This window comes from Quercus robur, chromosome 11, assembly GCF_932294415.1.
Source record: "Quercus robur chromosome 11, dhQueRobu3.1, whole genome shotgun sequence".
NCBI classification, from domain to species: domain Eukaryota; kingdom Viridiplantae; phylum Streptophyta; class Magnoliopsida; order Fagales; family Fagaceae; genus Quercus; species Quercus robur.
In genome coordinates, this window is record NC_065544.1 from 44,094,590 (window position 1) to 44,100,589 (window position 6,000).

Here is a 6,000-nt window from a genome sequence, read left to right on the forward strand (position 1 = left end):
TGGACTCCCCATAAGTAAGCGGGCCGGGCCCATAAATTATTGAGCCCCACATATATATATAATTTTTGTTATGTACATATATAGAAAAGTCTATCATATCTTTTTTTTTTTTTTTTTATATATTATTTTATTATGGATTTTGTATATTTATTTAGTAACATAGTTACACATAACATTAACCATGTTAAGTGCAAGAAAAACATTAACCATGTTACATTTAACAAGTCACATTAAATAATAACTTCATATTTTTAGTATTTTATATTTATATTTTTTGTATTGGATTGTGATATCTATGAGATGTTAGATTTCTCCATGTCACACATAAAAAATGTCTTTTTTTATTAACTTTATATTTATTTCATTTTAGACATTTAGTAATATGGTCACACATGAAAGCAATTTTGTCACTTTTGCTAGTAATTTGCGTCATAATAAATTTCACTGTGATATCATAACCCTAGACATGTTAGATATATCAATTTATCATTGAAGGCCATGCACATCTATAAGGTATTATGCAATTAATATTTCTTGTCTACTAATATGATCAATTATGACTTTACCACGAGTTTTAAATGATAGTCCTAATGATAGTGGTATCTTTTGTGTGTGCCTTATATCTATGTTTTGAACCTCATTTCTTCCCTTTTGGGAGGATTGCAAACCTTTGAGAACCCTTTAGTATGGGACATTTGGAGGCCTTGCTTAAGTAATAGCTATTTTTAAGGTAATAATATGAAAAGCATGTTCATAAATATACGAATGAGTTCATGAGACTTCAAGTGAAATTGAGGATTCCAAACAAGAAAAATAATTACAACGGTTTTCTCTTTCATGCTGGTAGAAACTTTGCCAACCTTGATCTACTACTTTCATTTTCATCGGATTCATTGTGATTCTCTTGTCCAATTCTCACCCATACCAACTCGAAGTAGTGATCTAAAGTGAGACTTAGGACTGAGAATGTTTCAGAAGTGCATGTAAAGCCAATCAATTTTGATTCATATAGTATTGCATTAAAGACAAGATCTTTCTTGGTTAAAAGCATAAGCGTGCAAGCAATCAGATTAAAGTTTTTGTCTGCTTTTACTTAATAGTATGAAGGTTTATGAAATTATCCCATGGTGATGGAGGCCATTATATGGTATGGCTGCCAGAGATCACATCACTATAATGCTTGATAAAATGAACCCAATCCTCCTCATGGATGTTATAATAGTTTGTAATTTATTCCTTAGGTCCTCGTCTCTTATATTGTATATAACAAGATAAAATATTCTCTAGTGTACTATGACTAATTAAGCTAGTAAATGGTTGTAACACTAGCAATGCCAATTTTTTTTAGTAGGGGAAAAAATAGAGTAGAAGGATAATAGGGTTAAAGGAGTTTTTCTCTTGGCCCAAAAATCGGGAAAATAAAAATATTAAGATTACCCCGATTTTTCCATGCATCATTCTACTTTTAATTGAAAGGATATTATGATAATCAACTCTCTATCCTTCAACTTTTATTACTATTTTTTTTTTATCATTTTTATTAAATATACATGGTGGAAAGTACAAATATTTTCAACTATTCCATTTTTTCTATCTTTCCAACTAAACAATGCCTAAAAGGCCAAGAATTTAGAAAAACAATATTGGTATGATAAGATTTAATTTCGCACTTCAATTAAAAATTCGCATGCTGTTAAGTCATGACAAAAGGAATATTATCCTCTTTGTAAATAATTTTTTTGGTTTTTTGAAAAAAAAAAAGAAAGAAAAAGAAAAAGAAAAACCAGAAAAAGATAAGATTGAGGATCCCATTATTTGTAAGATAATATAAATGAAAAGAAAAATCCAGATCTGACAATATTTTCACGGGGTGACAGAACATTGCTTTTGATGAAAACTAATTTTTATTTATTTATTTTATGAGCACTATTATATTGCTTTTATCTTTGTCTGTATATGCAAATTGTAGGGATCCTCCTCCATGCTTTAAAAAAATGCATTACTCTTCTAATCTTGAGAGTTGCAATCCTCTTCTCATTGGTTCAAGAAAATAAATAAAGAAAATGACCCATTTGCCAGTTGAGCAAAAGAGATTGCATTACCACCAACAATCTTCAATTATTGAGAGAGAGAGAGCCACATTATTGTCTTGTTGTTTGTGTTAAGATTATTTTTTTTACCAAGAAATATGCTCATTCATTGCATATTTTGGTTCAGAATGTTGAAAAAAAAAAAGCCCAAAAAATCACTATTCTTTGAATGGTAGCTCATTTTAAGTTTTAACTCTTCCTATGGCCCATGTATTGGACACTAGTTCAATACAGAACAGCCCCCTGACAATTTTCCATTGATCATTTTAAGATAGAGAGAGAGTAATTACATTTTTTTTTTGGTTTTTAGTTACCGGTATTAATATTTGATTTCGATTTTCAGTGGTGGGGTTCAGTATATTATTCTTCAGAATTTATTGAATGCAATTCACCTAGAATTTAGTTAATTTGTACTGTTATAATTATCAAAAAAGAAAAATAGAATTTAGTTAAGTTGTAACTTGTAAGGATGTTGCATTTAAATATTTGTAGTTTTTTTTTTTTAATCCCTCAACGGTTCTTTTATTTACACAAAGAAAAAGATTACAATTCAACTTAGCCAATTTCAAACCCATTTTAATAACAAAATGCCACAACTTAAGAAAACGCTAACAACATTTGTGCTAGATCTAAAAAAAAGATTAGTTAAATAGCAATTAAGCTTCTCATAATCAACTATATAGCTTAGATCAATTTAGTATATATTCAATGGAGCATTTAACATGATGTCTACCACATTCTAAACAAGTATACAATCCACCTCTCAAAAAAAAAAAAAAAAAAAAAAAAAAAAAAAAAAAAAAAAACAAAAACAAGTATACAATCCACAATCATAAGTCATACCCCATTAAAAATGAATGTTAAGATGGATTGGTCATATTTAACACAAGTTTAACATCAGATGAGGCAAAGTGTCTGTTTGAGATTTGCTTATTTTTCTGAAATTGAAAACTTTTTGCTGAAAGTGCTGTAGATAAAGGTAAAAGTTAATCGAAATAGTATAATGAGACTTATGAATAGTATCAAAAAATGCGGTGGGGCTTATAAATAGTAGCAAAAATAAATTGAATAGTAAAATAAACTGGGTTTTTAAGCTGGAATCAAACACACACAAAGTCGTGTAAATTTTTGATATTTTATTTTGATAACACGGGAGATGTAGGTGATGAATCTTCTCAAAGAAAAAGAAGTCTCTAACAGCCCCTCCTCCAATATTGAACATTTAACCAACAACCAGACCTGGTATCATGGTGATTTTTTTAAATCATAACAGCTAGATTTATCCACACATTAATTTTTTTAGATCTTTGCTTTTGTAATGTACGTATTCTGCCAAATTAACTGGGCCACATGATTAAAACGAGACCAAAAACTTGTAGTCAATTGGCATCTACTGATATTCTCAATCAAGACGTCAAAAGTTCAAATGCCAATCGAATTATAAAAAACAAAAAAACATGATTATAATGACAGTTGACAATCTTTTCAGCTATAGCTATTTCTCCTTGTGCAACATCTCCAGCACCGTCTCTTAAAAGGGGTAATAATTCTATTGGCTAATAAGTACCCCACCTATAGCTGTGTTTTTCTGAGCCACCCATTTCCTGTGGAATTATCCTATAAGATTAAAAAAGAAATTTAAGAGAGACAATATAGCATCATTGGACGATTAAAGAAAATTACAACCACTACCGTTGACATTATTGCTGCATTTTTTTTTTAATTTTAAATTTTTTTTTTTCACAAAATAGAAATTCTACTCTAAACTAATCTAAGTATATATGTGTGTAAAACTTTCTCCTAAAAACTTGAACCTGACCCTTATTCTCACATCTTATAAACACTTATACTTATGGAATAACCACAATACTAAAGGTGCGCGGTGGTATTATTGCTGCATTTTCAATCCCCCAACCATTGGATTAGGTGATAAAACTTAAAATTAAAAAAAAAAAAAATTATGTGGCTCTATGCCAGTTAATAAATTTGAATCCTGCTTGGGGGGAAATTTTCTCACTGTTAATGTTAACCTCAAGTGTCTAGACAGTATCTGCTATTATTATCTCTTTTTCTTTACCACTACAATCTTTGAAGACTCTCTGATCTCTGAAGATGCTATCCTTGATTTGTAAATGGATTATGGGTCTTGTTCATGGGTGCCCATGGGGTAATTTTTAATTGACAATTTAAAAAAAGTTTTGATACTATTTTTATTAGAAATATAAAAAATTGTCAAAAAAATTGATTATTTTTTTCTTTTCCTATAATTAAAAAAAAAAAAAAAATTCATAAGCCAATGCCATTAGGGCATCATTAACATTTCCCTTTATAAATTATAAATTAGCCCTTGGGTAGACACCGGTGAAAGTGGAATATTGGGACCTATATGTCAGTTAGTTGTTACAAACCCTGCAAATTTTATTTATTTATTTTAATAATTCGATAGTTGAAAGATGAGAGATTTGAACCCTAAACGTCTTCTTTAAAAATACTAGAATGTACTAGTTGAGTTACAAAACTATTGCTGCCTTACAAAGAATAAAAAAAAAAAAAAAAATCCCCTTATCTATTTAATTTGAATCTTCCCATTTTGGAAAGGGCATACAAACTATGACATTGATATGATATATATGGAAGAAGAAGAAAATATATCAAACAGCTTACTGTCGAGAAATGAATAAAAAATCCCTTAATCTCTTTTGAATGTTCCATTTTATTCTCTATCTCTAGGAATATGTAAACTGAAAAGTATATTAAACCTAACATTAATAAACGAATGGTAATGGGGGGTTGTTATCACCATTTAATGCTGGATACACCAAATAAGGTAAAAGCATGTTAAATATTAGCATGAGCCAATGCTTGTGGATGTGAGAAGAGAGGGTGTTATAAACTTATAAATGCATTTAATTACCACCCACCCAGCAATAATAAACCATTTTCAACCCAAATATTGGCATAGCTAGTTAGATTGTATATGGAACTCTTTCCAAAAACACCATTTTTTATGGGTTTCAGTTAACTCAAATAAGAGGTCTGAGGTTTAATCGTTGTCTACATCAAAAAGTGATTAGTGTTTTGATCTGATAATAAAAAACTATCATTAAAAGTAGATGTCATAGATTAAAGCCCTATTAAAAAAAGCACCATTTTTGGATGAAAGGAAATTCTTCATTCACAAAGCATTAAAAGACAATTTATTAGAAGTTTAGGAAACACTTTCGCACATTAATATATACTGTACACAAATGGCTACACGCATGGCAGATTTAATTTATCACTCACATGATTGCCAGGAGGTACGGAATTGACAGCTAGCTTGTGTTGTGTATGATATTTCATATTTGGTTGGAGAAGATTTCTTTATTACGAGATAAAACTACCCATCAAAAGATGATGAATAATTCAAAAAAGTTGGAAACACCTTTTCCACATTTGTGTGCGGAATTGCTATCACAATTATTTCTGCTTTATAAAATTATTAACCCGCACCACTGACACACATCTTCGTTAAAAACATTGGGGCAAAATTTTGGTTTTTAATTGGCATTCATTGTAATTAATTTTTATGCTAATCTCTATTTATAATAGAGAGTACTTTGGCCCCCAATAACACGATTTTCAGATCCGGACCGTTTATAGAATTGTAAAAGAGAGAGATTTAAGGTTTTAAAGGTTGAATCATGATAATGTCATAATTAATTTAATAAATACAAAATAATATAACATATTTGTAAAAATGAGTAATTTTTATTAAAAAAAAAAGATATAGAGAAATTAAATAATTTTCAAGTACATTTTCACAGCTTATATAAAAAAAAAAAAATACAACACAAAAAAGAAGTACAATTACACTTAATCCTTCAAATATAAAAATATTACTTTTTTTAATAGTAAACAATAGTGCTTA